The following is a 22,324-nucleotide window of genomic DNA, read 5'->3' on the forward strand; positions in this document are numbered from 1 at the left end:
AATAAGATCATAGCACATCATTCGTCTCTGTGCTGCATACTAAAATCCCATTTTTCTTTCCGCTGCCACTGAAGTGATGGAAAGACTATTTGCTCAGACTGCAGTCTGTGAAGTAGTTCACAAAGCAAACTGAAGCTGTAAGGTTATTTATGTAAATCCCGGTTATTTCTATTTTTAAGGGCGCACAGTAGTGACATCACTGCGAGAGCTTGCTGCTTTCAGCTGCACCTGGTTGGGAGCAGGTGTCAGATGGCGAATCTAAACTTTGGTTTGTCTTTTGAACTTTATTTCCAGGATTTCTCAAACAAAAGCTGGTGTTTAAAGATTATGGGCAAAAATATAAGTGTCACTACATGCGTCACTGATTGCTCATCCTCCATGACTGGATGTGTGTCTCAGTAAACTGAAATTTTTTAATAACAAGACTGTTTCCTACAGGATGAGAGTGTCAGGTGGCATGCGTGGCAGGGCAATGACCCTTTGTATCGTTCTGTGGCCCCTCTCTTTATTCAGTGGTTTTTGTGTGTTTCTGCAAACTTTCAGATTCACTGCACCTGACATTCAACTGCTCCATCTGTATGCTTTTCCATCATTTACAACACAGCGCTTCCCCACTATTGATGAGGTATTACGTCAATCTGTGTTTTTACCGTTATACTGTTGGGGGCCCAGTTACGGACGTTGTGCAATAAAACAACATTTCCGTGTCAAAAACCAACAAATAGGACGATTCCAAAATTTCAGGAAGAGAGGACTACTAACTTGCTGGCTTAATTGCTATTTAGCAACTTTTCAGAAACTTTTTGTCCGTAATGTTGTTGTTGGTTTTTTTTTTATATAAAAATGCACAAATTCAGGTGTTGTTGGAAAGAAAAGTTAAAAGCTCGAAAAATATTTTTTGTACATGAAATCAGAAGATCTGTTCTTTATTTTGATTAACCCCTTGTTTATAACACAAAATATTCTGAGGGTCTAGAAAGATTAGTAAATATGACTAAAAAAGCTGGCGCTAGCTGGCTTAATAATAAAACTCAAGTGTTAATGAATGAATGGAAAACATATTTCAACAGTGCTCCTACAGTCCAGCTCCAAAAAAGGAAAATTATTTTGTGGTGGCAGATGTTTTAATCATAACCGGCCATAAATAAGTAAATGTGTAAGGAACCCTACAAGAACTGCATTTTTAACCATAGGAAATGAATGTGGACATACAGTACACTGAGCAAGATTACTCCACTTGCTTTGCCCCGGGCCCACAAACAACAGTATTTATCATGAAAAACAAAGTCAACCACCACACACTGAAGAACTTCTGTGACTTTATTCAGAGCGAGCAATGTGTTTTGCCTGCGGAGTATTCACACCTGTGGATACTCAGGGAATTGCAAAGTAGAAGTGATAAGAATTAACTACTGAATGAAAAAAGTAGTTGTGTGTAACTCAGAGCAGCAGAGTTGTGAGTACACCATGACTCTGTTATTGTACAGATGGAATTAAAGCTGTACTACCTAATACTGTATTCATCATTAGGAGGAAGGAGGACATTGTGGGCAAATGGAATCAACAGCAAAAGCAGGAGTGTTGTGCCATTATTTCAGTATTTTATAAAAGCTACAATCAGGGAATGGGGAGGCAAAGTTGTCCGGCAGCAGAGGTAGTTACAGCACTGAATTTATAAACAGGACAGCTGGTGGGACAGGACCATGGATGGGACGGGTGCAGCGTTTTGAAGGCATGTTGTTCATGTGACCCACCAAAGGAGACTTAAACAGCAATAATACCAGTTACCAGAAAACTCAAAGAAAGGGAATAGATAAACAAATTAGAAGATACATTTTTGTTATTGCCATGTTGTGCCATTGCTATTGTTCAGAACACACTGCCGTACGTCACACTACCCGCAGATGCTGTTGTGTTAAATGTCACACCTGGTTTGCTTCTGGACACTGGCATGCTGTCTAAAATCACACACTAGGTTGACATTATCCTGCCTCGTTTCGTTCTGTGTAAAAACAAAATTAAATAGCAAAGGTGACGTAATAAGGGGACTTATTTGAGGCTTGCTAGCAAAATCTCTGTTAAAAAAGACCTGTATCTACTATTAACCGATTTCAAACTAAATGGAAATAAAACTGGTTCTCTCTGCAGTTGAGGTAAATATAAAGGCCCACACTGCATGAGTGAGTCTGATGATGCAGTTATGTCACGCCAACACTGGACTCGATGTCAGCGTTAAGTGCTGCAAAGTGACATAAAGCACGGCTGGAAATCTGATTAAAGAGGCCAGTCTGAGACATGCAGCATCTCTAGAAATGTTAAGTTTAATCACATTTCGAAACCACCTACAGTATAAATGTACTTTTAATCTGATTTGCAAAAAAGTGCTTTGAATGTTTCAAAGAAAATCAAATTGTGTCAAGAAAGTTTTAAACAACTGAAATGGGATCATAACATTTTTTTCACAAAAATAACTTTTAAATAGTTAAAAATTTAATTACTTCTTAGATAAATAACAGTTGTACAGGGCGTATTTTGCGCTCAGCCTCATGCTTTGGGAGTTGTGCTGCTGCCAGTGACATTAGTAGCCCACTATGACAGATTACTGTGAACCAGCGCCTCCTGTCTTACAGCACATGATCCTAGAAATAGACTGAGTCAGAGCAGCATGTGATGCAAGAAGTGCAAAGATATTTTCTCTTTGGCAGTGGGAATGTGTGGAGTCACTCTCAGCATTACGCATCATTAACAAAATGACATTACATCTCGCTGTTGCTGCACACCTGTTGTTTAGGATGAGCCATTTCTCGCTCTCCGTTTTGTGTTTGAATCACATCGTCAGCACAATGCAGGCTGAAATCAGCACGGCCAAAAATTAATGTTGCTGAAAAATGATGGGTGAGGCTCCTAATGTGTCCCATGCCCGGCAGGTGTCTCGGTAATGCAGCAGTTACCCTTGGCGTCGCATACAAACAGCTTGAGGTAAGGTTGATGTCATTCTACTTTCTCCTTCAGGTTATTGTCCTGTGAGCACATCTTAAGTGGTGACAATGCCATAATGCAAAATCACTGAAGTCAAGGGCTTGTGTGAAGGGCAGTGGTTTATGTATCTGTTTTGTTCCCTGTGTAGCCCTGTGCAGGCCGTTTATCAAGTATACAGGGAAGGTGACTGCAGTTACACCGCCGTGTCATTTGGCTGGGATGACCCCGCTGTGTTCCTCTCATGACTTACACATTGCTCCCGTCTTTTAATATCAACTTCAATTATGGCCCAATACCAGCAGCTTGTCTGAGTTGCCCGTCAGCGATATGCAGCAATAAAAAAAGCCACAAAGCCAGAGGCAACGGCCCTGCATATTGCTTTTGTGGTGCTTTCATCACAGTATTTCTGCCTCTTAATTCACAACTTTACACAAGGTGAATTATCTCTTCAATAATACAGATAAATGATTTGAAAGAAATAAAGAGCAATATCAGATTAGCTGACCTTGGTGACAGTGGCGAACAATTTACCCTCTGTATTGACTGAAACTAACCAGTTAAAGTTTGAAAATACCAGACATATGTGTATGGGGTAGTCCATGGGGTTATGACTTAGGTTACAGGGACACAGTTCAATCTTAAGACCAGTTAAGACGGTAGACGGTAGACTTAGTTTAAAAATTAAACAAAGTTTAAAAAATGAAATTGTCCAAATTGTCTATAGCTAAGCCCTGCCATCTAACCCCATGAGCCAATCACATTTTGTGCATCTACACAATGCACTCGGACATCTTGTTCGTAGACCATCATAGAAAAGCATTTTCTATGAAAGGAAAAGCAAACATTTTGCTTTTCCTGCGGTTTTATTTACATTTATGCAGGTATAACTTAAAAAATGGTCAACTGATGCATGGGTTAAATGCAACACTGATACAAGGTATCCTGAGAGGCTAGAGAGTGGAGCGTATTTGACCGTATTCCCTAAACCTCACATAAACAGAGCAAAGTGTCTCCTCTGGATTAAGCTGTGTGGCAGACCACACAGTAAGCTCAATTTAAAGAAGATAAAAAAGGATGTTGACATTTGGTAAGGCAAAAAGTGTTGGCAAAATTTTCTGCAAAGTCACGAGTATATATAACGTCGACAACATTGTGTATAAAGTCACTTTGCAGAAAACTTTACTAGTTAATGTTAGTCAACAGTCACTACTGTTATGGCCAACTTCAGCTTTGTAACATTAGCTCATCATGTCATCTGTTCAACTTATGTATTTTTGTTCTTTGACGATTGAACACAAATGTTAGCAAAAAGTTGTAGGACTGCATAGCGACAAAAATACCTATTTTCACATGACAATGCATAGTACGACTATTGTGTGATTTGAAAGACTTATTACAAACTCTGCACTTTGCCGACATGTGCCATCCTATTGAGATTAAAAATCTCTTTTTCCAAGACAGTCAGCAGTGAAAACCCAAAGTTCCAGACAGAGACACCAAAGGGGACAACAAAATTCACAAGCACTAAAATTTGCATCAAAAGAGAACTATTTGTGAGTCAAAACTTTCTGAGAGGCAGCTGTACAACCAGGAAGGCTAAAGACAAGACACATTTAGGCTTTAAAGTTCTCAGTGGGGTATTTACTCATTATGTCGTAGAACAAAACACGAAAGTCTCTTCAGCTTGTGTTCACTACAGACTTTATTTCAGGTTTCTAACCAAAAAACCCAATGACTTTGAGGCAAGAGAACCTGCTGAAATGCAAACTCACTTCCAGGTTTACGACTCATTGCTGGATTTCTCCATTAAACGGGTCATTCTAAGGTAACAAAAACATGATTGTTATTGTCAGGTGATTTCAGATGAATGAAAGCAGAGTTATGAATATTACATACACTGGACTTTTAAACTCATTGGTTTTTTTTTAACAGACTGCAACATTACTGTTTTGGTTCACTAGCACTGCTCTCATCAACCTCATTTTCAGAGGCAATCAAGCAGAAAACTCAAAATATAGCAAACAAGAAAAAAAAGCTAGAATCTTTTTCCCAGTTGCAACAATGAAGAATTTCTCATGTTTATTGTGCCTCTTACTAGTCTCTATCCCTGCACAGGCTGATGTTTATTGTAGTCTTTAAAGCCATTATCAAACTGACGGAAAAAACTTCACAGAAACAAAGGAAATAATTAAACTGATGGCCATAACATTGATCTATAGCAGCACACCATTAAATTCTCTGTCAAGAGATATTGAGGTTATCACTTAAAGTGCCAATTTACGGAAAAACACTTGCAGAAAATCCCACTTTGCAACACTATTATCTGTAGATTGGTGAGTGATGGTGCTAACACATGTCCGTGGAGAATTTTTCAAGGTAAATACTCTTAAAAAAACACCAACACCCTGCATTGCCATCTGCACTGCATCAAGCATTTACATTGGGGGCCAAAGTAGTCAACTGCAGGGAATGGACTCGGCCTCTATGCATTAAGACTAACAAGGCTCGAAAAGACATTACCCTGCAGACTAAAAGCACCTCACAGCTGGCAAAAAGTAGCAAGGAGAAAAAAAAAGGACTTAACCTACATTCTGACAAACTCTGCAAAACAACTCTCCTGCTCTCCAACCTTTAACCAGCCGGCCGTTATACATGGTGAAATACATTTAATTACTGGAGTCCTCTGTTGGGCCTGTTCTCATTGCATTGCGCTGGGAGCTGCTATTGATTTCAGGTTGTCTTCTGCCTCATTAGACCGTGGCAGAGCTCTGCCCTGCAAGCTAAAAAGGAACAGCGTCAATCCATAAATAAGCCGACTACACAATATCTTGCATTGTGCTGGGGTGAAATATCCAGACTGGAGGCGTGGAAAAAGTAAGTGTTCAGGCCTTTATGGTTACTCGGGAACATTTAAGCCGCAACATGACGGCCATCTTTGATGTCCTGGGGGCAGACGGAGCGCCGCGGGTCTATGGTGCGACATTTGCATTGAATTAGGGGTAATTGTATCATTATAGTTATTACCACTTGCTCATTGCCAGTGGCCTTCACAGGAGGCAGAGGCTTGAGTGAGGACAAGCAGGAGTCAGAGTCACAACCCAGATCAAAATGATGATTCCTCGGAGGACGTTCTGCTATTGACGTGCTTTCAACTCTGGCGCTGCTTGGAGAAAGATGCAAGCCTCGCTCACCTCATGGCCAAAATGGCCTGGCTGCTTCTGTACGCTTGATCAGTTCATTAGAATCACTAATACAGCTAAAGGAAATGTAAAGAGGTAAATGACCAGGGAGAGTTTACCTTGCAAACAATGAACAGTTTCACCTCTCTGATTTTAGCCCTTTTTAAAGCAAAACATCAAAATAAACCATCCCTGCACATTATTGGACAAATGCACCGCTTGCTTACTTTAACTGGTCTTTTCCGACCTGTCAAGCTTGCGACATTCAGTGTGACTAATGTGTGAGCATAAACATGCGTTCACACTGATCGCAAAGCAAATTTTAGAGGTGACGTGTTAGCATACAAAGTCAAAGCAAAGATGTGAGTGGATTAGATTTAGAAACAAATTTGATCTTAATAGTGCATAGTGTTATTGGCTATAATGCCCCGTCTGGTTTTCAAGCAGAAGTAGCAGTAAGTGTGCAACATCTTGTTCGATTTGAGGCAACACCACCTTGTCAAAATGTGCGTCCTATGCAAGTAGGGACATATTGTTTACAGTATACTTAATGTAAGTTTACAAACCAAAGTACCCAATTTGAGATGCAGCATTTGTGTCTGAAGAAATTTAAAACTTCTTCCTACGCCGTCTTCAGTCGCTGTGCAGAGTTGCCTGAGTAAGACTGAACTAAATCCCTGTGATCTTGAAAGAAAATGAGGAAAATTGATGGCTAGGCCTCCATTGCCTGCACTGTATGATGGATGACAGCGGAAGGAGGGGTGGCGGGTGATTTCTATGGCAGATCTGAACATTTGAATTCCAGCCCCTTCAGAAGCAGGCTATATTTGTGCTGACAGGTGATAATTTAAACACAGTGGAACAGCTGGTTCCAGCGCTGAGCCGTACATTTGAGCAGTTGTGTGTCTACGGGTGTGTACATGTGCATTATCTTGAGCCTGTAGACACGCGGCCGTACGACGAAGCTTGTCATATTTCCTTTCAATCAGTTCCATCCGCTCTAAACGTTTGACTTCATGCATATGCAGGCGAGTCAGCCTCTGAAGCCAGGAGCCAGTTAAGGGTTTTCAGAGAGCTCTCCAGCTGTCTCGTCCCCAGCAGGCTGCACGCGCACACACACACACACACACGCACACACACATCTCCACAGCTCCAGAGATATTTTTCCTCCTTTCCATACAAATGTCTCACTTCCTCTATAAACCTGCAAAACTTTCTGTGACTTCAAATTTAGATGTTTTTTTTTTTTGTTTTCAGTCCTTCTGACAGAAACTAAATTGATATCATTTAATCATGTCTTGAAGCTGTTGCTGTTATTAAAGTCACACTATGAAATCATTATGCAGTATATTTCCTGGATGTTTGTTTACTAATGTAGTTATCTGGTCAATTAGCGTGACTTCTCGGTTCCAACTGACTGTACTGTCATTCTGTTGGTGGAATAACTGTGTGGGCAGACACAAGTATCATATCACTTGACTTCCAGCAGCTAAATGCAGAGTCAGCTTGGGGACTGACACTGTTAGCCATTGCTCTTCAAGGTGCACAACATTTTTATCCCCTGTCCCATTTCTCACATATTGAGACGATGTCCCGCATGTTGATTGGCTCTAGTTTTAAAAAAAAAAAACACTGCAGGCCAGACGTTTTTCTAAAATCTGGCTTTGGTCCAATGGCTTTGAAGACGGCAGAGAAGACTGTCACCACAGGGCTGTGTTTGTTGTCAATCAAACTGCGCACACGTGGGTCAAATGCAGGTTAAACTGTCACCGTCTCTACTATGCTACACCCAGTGGGGAAAATTGCGAGTCACCACAAAGTCATGAAGCTATGCAGATTTATAAGCAGAATATGATGGAAACTACCTCAAAGGAAAGGGAATGCAGCTACCATAAAGCCTGGAAAAGAAGCTTAATTATAACTGGGTACAACAAAGGAGTGTTGTTTTTTTTTTAGTTCGATAGATATATCAAAATTTGAGACTACATCTCAGCATTGCCATTTCCCATATAAAGATAGGCTTGTCTATGCCAAATTTGGTTTGTTGGAATCTGGTCATGCTATTGCTAGTCTGTAGACTAGCTGTGGTTTGAGAACTCTGTATGTTATTCCATACAATTTTTACTTTGTGCAGTGATTCTAATTACTGGGAAGTACAGAGAGCTGAAGTTACAGTACTTATTGTTGTGAATTTGTTGCCATCCATAAAAGAGAGAGCGCTACTGCTAGCGAGACCACCCCACCTTAATATGGGACAAACATAACAATGACTTTGAGGATATTATCAAAAACAAAGCCACCGTTCAAAAAACATGAATAAAAAATAAAGCTAATCTGGAATTTGTGTTAACTTACGCTCATAAAGTGGAAGCTTCTCAACCAACTTTCCCAGTGGAAGCTACATAGCCTAGGGCAGTCCCTAAAAATTTGATATTTCATCCATGCACTATACCTTACATCCTGTGTCACACAGAGTTTAGTGTGCCCGCTGTGGGTTCTAATTGGCTGACATTGGGTCATCTCATTAGGTCTTTGATAAGATAGGAAAAAACCTAACCTTAAAAGCTGTAGGTCTATATTAACCTAATCTTTGACCCAAGATTAAACCCCCAGAAGGCCTCACACCGGACTGTAACTTCAAACAAATATGATTTTTTATGTTTTTGATCACTGATTCACAAAGATACTCTTGCTCCTTGTACTGCGGGCAGAGCTACAACCGAAATTAGACTTCCCTGCAGATTTTTAAGTCTTACCTGATTGCTGATAAATTTTCAAATTGACCATCATATCATAAAAGTGAAAAATATGCACAACTAAATAGTGCAGAAATACATGGATGTTATTGGAAAAAATGAACAGTATATTCTGTGTATAATTCAGTCTAATTTAGCTGATTTATTCTACAGTTTTACAAAGATGCAAACAACAAAGCATGGAGTCCAGTTAAAGTAGATTACTAGCCTCTACTTTCTAAGTATAACACAGACTTAAAAAAAAAATAGAATTTCCTGAATGTTTAATGTTGTAAAGGGACAGACGTCTTACTAATGCCTACAAAATACACTCTAAATCCAAATTATTGTTTGTATCTCCCTTGACAAAAAGTGAAGAGAATTCAAATTTCATTTTAACTCCAAGCAAGTAAATGTAAAGAAGGTGTACTCAGAAGAACATAAAATAACACAAATATGGAAGAAACTAATGATCATATACATGGTGGGTAATAATGTAGAATCCAAAGTACAGAAATGGTAGAAAATACCAAATTCCCGTCTTCTATTTTTTTCAGAAGAATCTAAAAACTCTTTTGAGATTGTTGTCTTTTACTTTTTGTATCACACTGTATTTTGAACTGATATCTCTGTTACATGGCTTATATTATTCTTCGTCAAATAAATGCAGTTGTAACACTGAAATGGCCCTTTTAAGATCTAGAGTTTTTCGAATGCCCATCATGAATACAATTCTTCACAAACAATTGCCCACAACATCAATATCATCAATAAAGAGTAGTCAGCTGAAAGACGACGGATGTAGAATCGGCTGAAAGAACCTTTCAATAGTACAGGGTCAACAAAGTTTTAACAGCAGAGTTAGGCAGCGCCCTCTGTTTGATTTATGCTTTTTGGTGTATATTTGCGTTGTTTACACATGCCAGCAGTCTTAATTTGGTGATATTTCAGAGCGGAATTGTCACTTCATTTCAGAATAAGCCTATAAAGCAGCGAAGGTGCTGACACATGAGAAGAGATATGAGAGGTGGGATTAATCATGTGCCACTGTTCGTGTATAAGGAGGAACGTAGCTCGGCTAAGCTGGAGGGGAAGAGGCAGCGAGAGGGAGGGAGAGCGCAGCGACATGGGCACATTGATGGATGAGTGCGGTGTGGATTTACTGCTCTCCCTGCCTACGCTCAATTCCACCCCCATCCAGCTGAGGCTGGTACTAAACTAACAGCACGTGCCAGGCGAGGCAGCGGCACGTCTCATCAGCCGGCTAAGCAGGGCAGGTAAACAGGGCAAAGTCAAAAGCCAAGGTCAGCTCGAGGAGTACAGTCACCTACTGCATACCAGCCAGAGACAAAAGCAGACCAATTCATTAGTCTGAGCTGTTCAGAATGATGTGGCTTTTTGGACTGTTCATGAACATATCACGAAAATATAACACTTTAAAACTTGTTCTACCCAATTTGTACATTTGTACTGGTAAACCTTTATGGAAATACTTGACTGTTCATTCATGACAATGGACACAGCAGTTGACATAACATTTTAGTCAACATGGGAATTCTAAAAGTGTTCATGATAATAACTCGACTTCCATGACTTCTCAGCAACCTTTAAGATCTGGAGAATACTGTGTGATATGGTTGAAAGAAGAGATGCACAATGACATTCGCACGTCATCAGTATCGGCAGATATTGGTTTTAAGATGAAACATCAAAATCGACCAACGTGTTTATTTCTGTCAATATTGTTGCTATTCAGTGACAAATAAGCAAACTTCATCTGTTGATGAGGACTGTGTGTTATGGATAAAACCACTGAAAAAGCCAGTATAAGCATTCTGAATGGAAGGAGTCGAAAATACACGATCATACCGATAACTTGACGACTGTAAACTGGCTTGCTTCTGATTGTCTTAAACCAGTGTGTTTCGTGTCCAATTGGACTTTGTTGCAATGTTGCTGTGTTCCCAGATCCCAGCATTTACCTAAACAATTTCAATGTTTTCATAACCAGTAGAAGTAATACAAAAATATAATCCAAATTAATAAACTGGAACTATCCTTTAAACCCTGACGAGGGTTACAAATATAGCTGTGGTTCTATGATTAGAAGATACCTATCACCACAGTCACTCCCACCTGAGCGGCAAAAACACAGCCAGCATCTGGCAGCCTGCAGTCACATGGAAAGTAAACATGAAAACAGAAGTGGTAAAGAGCTGCTGTGCAATCAGCTGCAAAACAGATTCAGTGAGAAGTCAGGCAGAAGTATTTTTACAGAGTGCTGAAGATTAAGGTAAAGAACCAGTATGAAGTTGTTCCTGCAAACTTTGAGCAGACTGAAAAAAATCCTGCACTAAAATAAGACCAGGAATTTATATCCTGTATAATTTATAGAATTTGCTCCAGTGTTCATCAGGGGCACCTTTTTACACATGAAGTTCAATTCACTCATCACGAGGAATAATACTTATTCCGCAGATACTGTGGTGTAATGTCCTCTGTGACTCAGGGGGAGCTGTCTGTAGTCTGAAAAATAGGGTTTTCTTGGCTTGGTTCTGAAACTCCAAATTTATAACAGAGTCTGTGTCGGAAAGAGCAATAGTACATCACTGGAAATGATAGTATTTTGACACTAAAACTGTGACTTAGCAATCATTGAGAAAGCGTGCATTGTCTGAATAAATTACTTCTCAGACATGCTGATTAATTATATGTGACCCCTTCAGTTAAATGGTTGGTAAAAGATAGGCAGATACATTCACTCACAGTTCTCTCGAGGTCTTCTTAAGATATTGCATTTGCTATAATGAGAATGGTCATGGTGACCTTGCCCTTTCACTACCAAAATCTAATCTGTTCATCTTTGAATTAGAGTGGATGTTTGTGCCAAATTTAATAAATATTTCAGCAAGGCATTCTTGAGATATTGTGTTCACAAAAATGGGACAGAGGAGGTCACAATGACCTTGACCCTTGACCTATGACCACCAAAATCTAATGAATTTATCGAATAGTCCAAATGGACATTCGTGCCACATTTTGAGAAAGTCCCTCAAGGCAGTCTTGAGATAGTGGAAAAATACTTGGACTAGTATTATTATTATTTCCTTAAAAGAGGTTATGAATTCAGTCCAACTGTAAGAAAAGGATACTTCTGTAGAACATGCTTTTGTAAAAAAAACAAACAGACTAAAAAACACAATGTTTTCCAGTTTTTAAACTCTCAAATATGATCCACAGGATCTGCAAGTTACTCCCTTTTCGATCACCCAGTTAATTGCTAAATGGTTCAATTGTTTACACAACAAATGCCAGAAAATATTGAAAAATGCAGATCACAGTTTCCTAGAGCACAGTGTGACTTCTTCAGATTGCCTGCTCTGTCCATCCAGCTGTCAATAATTCAAATTTAATCAGTTTGGTGCTAAAACAGAAAAACAGCAAATCCTCAGACTTTGTTTTTGTTTTGAAATGCAGAGATGTTGAAATGCATCCAGAAGACTGTTTAACTAAATCTTTCTTAGAGTCAAGCCTATGCATATGAAAATGAATGTCCATCTCCACTTAAAAAATGTGTTTTATTCTGTTTATGTCACCTAAAATGTCTGACATCCATTAGACTGACTATCTGTGTAAAGTTGCCATTAGAGAGGTGTTTTTACAGTTCCCTACTAGGGTTTAATTGATATTGTTTTTTCAGGGCTGATACAGATTGTTAGTAGTTAATGAGACCTGGAACTGATATGCAATTACAATAAAAATGAACATCTTTCTGTCAATATTTAGAATTTGGGATATAACTCCAACACAAAACTTAATTTAAATTCCTTTTGCAAATGTTGCATCAAAACTGAAATGTTCAACATCATACGTACATTCAGTCATACAGAAAGGTCCCTGCAACTTTTTTTTTATAAAGTCAAGTGAAAATTTAAATAAAAATTAATATATAAAAATAGCTCCCTTAGGTTTTACAAAGTAGAAGTTCCTGCCATGCTGGCACTTTTTAATTAATTTTATCTGTGATCAATAAGATAAAACTGCGATACAGGTAATTGGCAAAATGCCAAACGTTGGCCCCAATAATCAGCCAGTTTCTCAGTATTATAGAAAAAGTAGATCTGCTTCCAGCCCAGTCCTTTACAATTTCCTTTTTATGTGGGAAAAACCACGTCAAAAAAAATATTGTGTCATATCAAAGCATTTTTACATACTTTAAAATGTTGGGTAGATTTATTTTTTTTTAATTCTAATTGCATTTACCTTTGCAAGATATAGTTTTTTTTTTACTTCTCTCTCATAGCGGTGAAAATGATTTTGTTTAGCTGTTCAGAAGGAGTGAAGGGTGTCTTATCACGTGAATAAGAGATGTCAGTACATACCCTCTATTCCTCATGACTGCCAGAGGTGATGATTTGCACCTGGATACTTCTTCAAGCACACATGCAGATCCAGTATCTGTAACACAGAAAGTAATATTCAGACTAAAGCAAAAAGAGAATCACTATTTTAAAAAATCCATTCTACAAAGGAAAAAAAGAACTTTGGTGAGGAGTTCATGGAGCAGAAACTTAAATGAAAAATGTCCTGCCTCCACCCATTTTGAATTACAAACCATCACACCATGGAAATGTCTGAACAAACCCACTGACTGATTTTCAGCTCGCAGCCCGGGGAAAGGCTCATCCAGTTTCTAGTTTGCATGACAAATGGGATGCAGCGCTTGGCATCCAGTCGGGAGACTGCGTGCTCGGTTAAAATATACCCACAGATGAGAATAAAACACATCTGATCGGTGTAAAATTGTGCCTCTCCTCAGTTAATTAAAGCCAGCCCACTGAGTGTGTGGATGCTCTGGAAAGAGACGAGTTTTATATTTGGAAAGTCAGAAAGTGGTTATGTAAACAGTGACCGCTGCTGTGCAAAAACTTCAGATGAAAAACCCTGTTCTCACATTAACTGTCTCACAGAGCAAGTGCATGGGCTTTCCTCCAGGTGTGGGTAATGGTTATATATGCTCCTGTGTTTTTAGGAAAATGTGCGGAGAGCTGATTGTAACTGCAGTGCTGGGATGAGCAAAGCACAACCACTGCAAAGGTTGGGAGGTGAATTCCCATCGGGTTGAATTATGCTAAAAATGGGCACCCTAATGGTACTGCAAAGTCTGTGCATTTTGGAGCATAGAATACACCCAAAGACACATGCTGCAGAAGCAGAAACAGCTTATAGGAATTAGAGTCTGGCTGGTATGTGGGTGGGCCAATATTATTGCCATTGTTCCGACAGCCCCAAATTCCAAAGCCCTATTTGTTGGAAAAATGCCCCATTGGACCAAACGGCCTGTTATCCCAATAACAAACAGCCCGTTATCCCAAAAACAAACGCCCATTATTCTGAAGTCCTGTTTCTCCAAAAATAAACACACCCTGCAGTTAGTTTTAGTTTTCCAGTGGCGTTTGAGCACACGAGCATTTTTCAATGACCACTTCCTGCTTTTCCTTCAGTTTTTGTACCACCAAGCGTGGCACAAAAACTACACATTCAACAACATAGTTGAGAATTGTCAAGTTTTATCATATCCGCTACAAAATAATGTGCATACATAAACATAAGCTACAATGCAAACACTTTTCTAGCAACTAGGTTGTCTAACTGCAGGTTGTGTGTATTTTTAGAGAAACAGGATTTCCGAGCAATGGGTGTTACTCTGTCTAACATGCACACAGGCCCAGACCCAGAAGTTAAAAGAAAAGTACTGTTTGTGATATTTCTACAAAGACCTTTGTTGTTCTTCCTTTTGATATGAAAAACGTATTTGTGTTAGAGCTTTGGCCAAATAAACATGTTTTGTGAGGTCACAGTAAACTTTGACCACCAAATTCTAATCAGTTCATTCTTGAGTCCAATTACACATTTGAAATTCCCATAAAGACTTATTAAAATATTGCATTTAACAGAATGAGACAGGTACAAGGTCATGGTGACCTTGACTATTCACCATCAAAATCTAATCAGTTCATCCTGGAATCTGAGTGTTTGTGCCAAATTTGAAAAAATTCCCTCAAGGTTTTCTTAAGATGTTGCATTTATGAAAATGGGACATGTGAGGTCACAATGAACTTGACCTTTGACCTATGGCAAATACAATTTTAGGTATTATTTTTGTACAATTCAAGTTGACATAAGAAAATAGGGGAAAAAAACCAAAAAAATTTTAAAATGAAATTGAATTTGCTCTGAGGGGCTCGTGGTATTGTGGTTAGCACTGACGCCTCACAGCAAGAGGGTCCTCGGTCAAATCCAGTTTCCAGTTTAAAGTTCGGACCTTGGGGGGTCTTCTGTGCGGAGTTTGCATGTTCTCCCCGTGTCTGTGTGGGTTCTCTTCGGGGTCTCCGGCTTCCTCCCACAGTCCAAAGACATGCAGGTCAGATTTATTGGTGACTCTAGCTTGCCATAGGTGTGACTGTGAGTGTGACTGGTTGTCTGTCTATATGTGTCGGCCTGCGATAGTCTGGCGACCTGTCCAGGGTGTACCCCGCCTCTCGCCCAATGACAGTTGGTATAGGCTCCAGCCCCCCCGCGACCCTTACGAGAACAAGAGGTTACGGACAATGAATGAATGAATGAATGAATTTGCTCCTGATAATTACTTTCTTTGACAAAAATGCGATTTTCTCAGCCTTTTGTTCGAAATGTTGGTTTTTGATGAAATGCACAAATTCAGGGGTTGATAAAAAAAGGAACAGAAGTAGCTACAATTAAATGTTTTCTTGTGTATGAAATCTGTTCTTTATCTCAGTGTATTCATTGTTTATATATTCAAAACACAAAATATTCTGGAGGTCTTGAAAGATTAGTAAATATGACCAAAAATGCTGGCGCTGGCTGGCAACTTAAGAAAAATACCCTGGCGGGGAAAGAGCAGCATTATCGAATTATATATCGTGATAAATATTGATATCGATCAAAATGGGGAGAATTATTATGACAAGATTTTTTGCCATATCGCCCAGCCCTACTCTGATACGTCTTTTGCAATTGAGAAGAAGAATATCACAAGAATCTATGCCTTCTAGGTCCACTTGAGGACTAAGGCAATAATGCTGCCTCTAAGGGGAAAAAAATGAAATTACTGACAAAATAAATAATCTACAGGCCACTTCCTTTTGATTTTCTGCTTCAAATCAGGCTATAAGTTATCCAATGCGGGGTAATTTAGTGCGGCAATATCCAGTTATGAGAATATTATAACATCAACGTTGAAGTCAAAGCACGTAGCAATCAATAAGAATTATATTGTGCTTCAGTTCATTTCCTCCCGTCTCTAAAGGGAGCCAGGAGGTAGAGCTTTATTGTGATTACAGCGCTGGAGGCGAACCTAAGGAGGTCAGGGGCTTCGGGGTCAAATCCCACCAGCTCAAGCACCCAGGAGGACCACAGAGCACTTTAATCACGTAAAAGAGTGACTGCATTAGGAGGAAATCCAGTAAATCACATGATAGGGTCATACATGAGGCAGTGAACCTGTGCCGTGGTATCACTGCGGCAGTGGGCAGGATACCGCTCCTGTAGGACAACAGACGCTGCCAATCATGACCATGCACACACACGGTGGTGAAGGGAATGTGTTTGCCAAGCCTTGCAGAACAAATATTCATTTACTTTATGCAAATATGCACAAGAGTAAATTCATTTTAATTATTAAAATGAGACAGCTCTGTGTGCAACAGATTGTTCTGCGGGTGGATCGGCAGCGTCTTACACCTCCTCTCTAATTATTAACAGCAACATTGTACTTGTACTCGGTGAAACAGAACAGAAGTGGGGGAGAGCAGGATTCCCTGTGGTTGGCACACAATGTGAGTCAAAAAGGAGATAACACAGTTTTTTACTCTCTCTGATGCTGGGCTGATTTGTGGCTCTCTCTTGCTTTCTCCTGTCTGTCTCTCTTTTCCCCTCACGCCGTCTGTCTCTATCTTAAGCTCCCCAAAGTGCACAGATGAGCTTAAACTTTTTACAGCTTGGGTTTTATTTTCCTAGTTCTGTCCATCAATTCTATTAGTCATAATATCATCGTACACACTTAGTTAATTCCAGAGTTATGAGAAGACATAACTAAGACAAGTTCTTTACAAACTAGGGGTTGACTGATATTGTGTTTTCAGGGCTGATACTGACATTGATTATTAGTAGTTAAAGAGACCAATAACCGATATTTGTAAACAATACACTTTTTAAATAAAAATGAAAATCTTTCCGACAATATTTAGAATTAGTAATTAGTAATAACACAAAACTGCCATGCAAAGTAATAATAAGTTATAAATCTGCAGCCTGCCCGACTGCTTGGATTCTTTGCCACATTTCCTCTCGATACAGTCAGCCTTTCATGTGATTAAAAGGCTGCAATTTTGCCGTGTTCACAGAAAGATCAATCAAGAAAACAAAACCAGAAGTCAGTATTTGCTCAGATTCCTGACTATTTATTATGACAAGGGTCACCAATAAGCCGCTTCAGGTTCAGGCTGCTGGTATTGTGCCTGCTGGCTCGCTGTCACACCGGGACACTTGAATCAATGCCATTGTTGATATTATAGTGATCTCCCTGCTTTGACGAGTAAGAATATCTCCTGAGAATAAAAAGTCTGAAAGGGTGTTATATGCTAACGTTAACAATGAAGAAACGCATACTATGTCATTTAAATGAATTGTCGCAGATCTCAGAAATGTGTAAACTATTGTTACAACAAGTGTAAATGTGAGCCAAAATCATAAACATAAAACAAGTTGCAATAAACTTCTTTCTGGGACTCTAAACTTGTCCTCTTTAACTTTTAGTCTCAGTGGCCAGGTGTGTTCCTTTGGATTTTGGCCAGACTGAACTATCACTGACGCCAAAACATCATGGATGAAAAGGGGAGTAGGGGAGAAAGACAGAGGGTGAGAAAGAGAGAGAGAAGTTTTATCACTAAATGATGAATGAATGCTCAATACGTTGAGAGACAACTCCTCGTAAAACAACATGCTTACTTTAACAATATAATAATAAAATTCCCATGCCTTATATTACTATGAGAAGCATTACCAAGATTAATCTAACAAACATGTTGTCCTGCTGCACAAAGGCACTTCATTTAGAGGATTCATTTAATAGAAGCTATTGTTTGATGTGCTGATAAGAAAAAAAAAATGTCTCCCTCTGGTAAAAATATAAAAGTTTTATTACGTGTAATCATATTAAGTGTTGAAGAAACTATCCAGAAAATGTGGTTTACACAACTTCCTACAGCCTCGCATAAAAAGAAGTGAACCTTCCAGATTAATTACCACTGTTTGGAGTTTTAGCAGGTTAACTCTTTAAAATCTGGAGGGACATCACTATTCTTGTGCTTCTTTCAGATGCCTTTTTCAAGGATTTAAACCTTTGAACCCTAAGTAGATTGGTGCAATTTCTTTCTTTCTTTCTAAAAATATTGGTAGTAAGACACTGAGCAACTTGATAATAAATGCAAGAATTTAGCAGATTTAGAAAATTGTTTGTAAAAGGCTGGTGAAAATGTCAAGTGAAAATAAAGGAAAAAAGCTATGGAAAAATATCTAGGGAAAAAAGAACAAAAGCTAAGGAAAAGCTATAATTATAATTATCATAATTACACATTTTAAATTGTGTTACAGAATGATCAGAATTTTTGAGCATTTTTCCTAGGTCATTTCCTTGTTTGCTTGTTTTTTATTTCTTTTTTTTAATTTCAGGTAGTTTGCTTATAATTTTTAGTGAACTTACACTTTTTTGAGTTGTTCCTTCTTTAATTCCTCATCGCCTCCCCATGTTTTTTAAAGAAAGCAAGCCTTTTTGCTCAAGAATTTAGCAGATTTAGCAGAAGAAAATTATTTGCAAAAAGCTAGAGAAAGTGTATACGGAATAAAAGAAAAAAGTTTGGGAAAAAATGTCTAGGGAAAAAAAGAAAATAGCTCAGGAGAAACAATATTCCTAGTTATCACAATAAAATAATATTGAAATTGTGCTACAGAATTATTATAATCTTTCTGGGTTTTTAAGGTCATTTCCTTGTTGTTTTTTATTTCTGTTTTTTAAAGTAATTTTCAGATAATCATTTATACTTTTTAAAAAGTCTTACGAATTTTTGAGTCATTTCCTCTTTTGCTTAAGTTGCAAAGGGTTAGATGGAACATGTTTGTCATGGTTTTCAAAAAGAAATGCTTGCAAATTCTCAAACTAGCCTTTCTGCCTTTTTTTTCCAATTGGATTTCTTACATTTTACTTGCTGATAGAGCGTCCCCAAAGCATTTCCCAACAGTAAGTACCTCTGGAACCAACGCACATCTTGTGCTGATAATTGGCAGAAAGTGCCCAAGCAGAGCTCAGTTTTCTGTTAGGTAGTTTATCAAGGCACAGATAATTAGTCTGGAAATAGAAGTATCCTTTGGCAAGACATAAACCCCAGAACTACTTCATAGGAGTACCTAAAAATGACTACACTGTGGACGTAGGATGAATATACTTAAGCCTAGCAGAGCCAGGTATCATAGTTTTAGCCCGTTTGAAAGCGTAATCATGTCAAATGACATGACATGGCATCATAATACATATATTTAAGACATCAGTTTGGTTCAAACAAAGTGCAAGCATTTTTGTTTACAGGATACCTTCACCAGTGTCCAAAAACAATAATCCGACGAGCACGTCCACCTCACGGAACGCATAAAAAAAAATCCACAGCGTTTACAACATATTGGGCTGCATGGATGCTCACTGTTAAAACTTAAACCTACACCGTCTTCACAAACAGAGCAACATTTATTTATTACAAACTTTATTTATTAATCATTGTATTAAGTTCACTTTGTAGCGCATGCTTTCTCTCATAACTCTGTCTTGTACCTTCAGCCAGGTTTCTACAATGAGGGAAAATTAGGAATTGGGGTGGAATTTTCTGTTGAGAATCCCGAAGATCAAGCAGGCTAATTGACATCTGTCTGTCCGTGCCTCCATCCTGTTTCAGCACTACGGACAGCACCGCACCAACACTCAAGTGTCAATCATCAACACAGACACAGCAGAGTTCAACAATAAAAATTCCTCCCTACTTTCATGCATTTTTTGTCCAGCCCATAAAACATCCACAGAGCCCTCTGCCTCCTGTCCCCTGCTTGTTTCTTCGCTCCCTGTGTCTCACACAGTTCTATGTCCTTTTGCAATCACCACACTGGGGTGTCCACACTGCTGATCCGCTGAAATTACTTTGGCCTGCTTTGGGTGCAACTGGTTGGCTAGTTTGAGGAAATTCAACAAACTTCATTGTCTTTTTGTCATTTTACCAGTTTCCTCCTTACTGCGATGAGCAGGCTATATTAATTCAAACCGCAGTTTCAAATCACATCAGCTCATGTGAGATGCAAATAATTCCCAAACGCTGTGTGCGGCGTGACCTAAGTGGCGTCAGTGATAGTTTATAAAAAGTAACAGCCACAGGTTAAGGACCAGTGGATTTTCTTCTCTGCTGTTGTTTAACTTTTAGCCATGATAAAATTTCGGATTTTAGATCCATAATCTCATAGTTTTGGTACTTTTTATATACGATCAAATATAGATTTATCATAGACTGTATTGTTTTAAACATGTGATATTGAAAAGGATTAAAGTATCAATACTTTTGACAACCTTACCCCTCTCTGTGACAGCAGGCTGTTTTGCCTGCTTTCAAGCATGGCCATTCTTAACAAGTGCAAATACTTTTTTTCTTACACATGTTCGGACAATCCGTGCAAAGTAATTTATTGAAGCAAACAGAGCCCTTTACCATCCCAATGTAATCCAGACATTTCAAAGATCTCAGTGAGTCAACCTTTTGCACTCTTAATGTTTTTGCTCATTCTTGACGTTTCACAATAATGCCCTCCACTCTGCAGAGAATCTAAGATCATAGGTACACCTAATGATTCTGAGCTTCTAAGGGTATTCACAGTTATCATTCAGTGAATGGAGCTGTCTCAGATGCCATATCGCCATATCTGTGAATGGTAAAAAGGTACGTGTCTTAAAAACTAGCCCAAGCTTGAAAACTGTCAAAGGTTATCAACCAGGAGTCATAGAAGAAAGACCAAGGAAGAAATTCACATCTCCTGACAAAGATCATCCTTAAAGTAGTACTTTTTCATACGATGTACATGTGTGTGATTGTGCATTGTGTTGCTAAGAAACATCTCTAATAGAAAGAAACAAAAACAATTACAAAAATAGGGGTAGGAAAAGATGTACGATACATTTAATCTCATAAGATTACTTATCTGTATTACAGCGGGAAAAGAAATAGCTCTCTCGAGATGAAAATAGCAGGATTATAAGTCGGCCAAATCTGTCCCCCAAAGTACTTGGAAGTTTACTTTATGAAGTCATTCACTTCTGGAGTCAAACTCTTCCCCAAGAACTCCCAAAACAATCCCCTGTGTTAATGCGTCCACGGTGTCCCCTGCTGCTCCCCTAGTTGTGTTTGTTAATTAGTTTGGATGTCTTTTGTGGGGCTATAGCAGTCAAATAATTAACAATGACAAATAGCTTTCGTGTCCACTAGTGCTTATCCCACCTCCGCAGCTGTGGGGATCGCGCTCCTCTGCAACCTGTTTTTATCAGGCCACGAGAGCTAACCAAAACTGCTAATGCATTAATTTATAACATGACCTGGCAGCGGGCCGAGATAGTCGCTCAGAGAAAGAGAGAGAGAGGGAGAGAGAGCTTGGTCGTGTGAAAAACTGCAGTGTCACCACAAGTCCACTTTTAGCCCCCTTGCATCAGGTTACTGTGTAAGCGCTGATACAGCCCCGGGAAACAGATGTCCTTGTGTGCCCGATTGTAATTATTAATGGGTGAAACTTGCTGGTTTCATCAAAGCGTGAGCTGAGGGCGCCACATGCAGGCTTGATGTCTCAGTGACTGACATGAGGACGACGCAGCGACATGACAGAATCAGTCACAACTCATTTAGCACACTGTAAAATATGACATGTTGATTTTACTTTTAAAAAAAAAGTATGATACAGATTACCTTGAAAAATGTAAATAAATATAACAATTAATCTTAATTTATATTAACTTTGCTAAAATGAGGTAATTTTACTAATTGTTAAGTTTAGTTTTGCAACTTTATTCCTGTAAGGTCACAAGAAAACATCACATAAACCCTGTGTCATGCAGAAAGTTCACAAAAGTAAATTTTAAATTAGCTGTGAAACTACTTTCTAATACTTTTTGGATGCTAACTTATAATACTAAATTTCATAGTGGCCTTATAGCTGCTCTGTTAATTTTTTTTTATGGGTCAAATGACTAAGTGTAGTGTGAAAGGTGTCTTCAGACAATTTTTATCCATGGATTAATATATAGTACATCTAATACTCTTCTAAGTATATTCA

At 38.8% G+C, this 22,324-nt stretch overlaps 1 protein-coding gene across 1 annotated transcript in view; it reads right to left on the reverse strand.

The window, feature by feature from the left end:
• The window catches only part of LOC121955628 (heparan sulfate glucosamine 3-O-sulfotransferase 5), a 98,283-nt gene that overhangs the window by 30,799 nt on the left and 45,160 nt on the right, over nt 1-22,324 (reverse strand). The window contains exon 2 of the mRNA XM_042503664.2: nt 13,276-13,351. The gene's annotated coding sequence lies outside the window, so the exon portion shown is untranslated. The remainder of the gene's footprint in view (nt 1-13,275; nt 13,352-22,324) is intronic.

The sequence above is a fragment of the Plectropomus leopardus genome, chromosome 16 (assembly GCF_026936395.1).
Source record: "Plectropomus leopardus strain MGB_pleo_1.0 chromosome 16, ASM2693639v1, whole genome shotgun sequence".
Lineage (NCBI taxonomy): Eukaryota > Metazoa > Chordata > Actinopteri > Perciformes > Serranidae > Plectropomus > Plectropomus leopardus.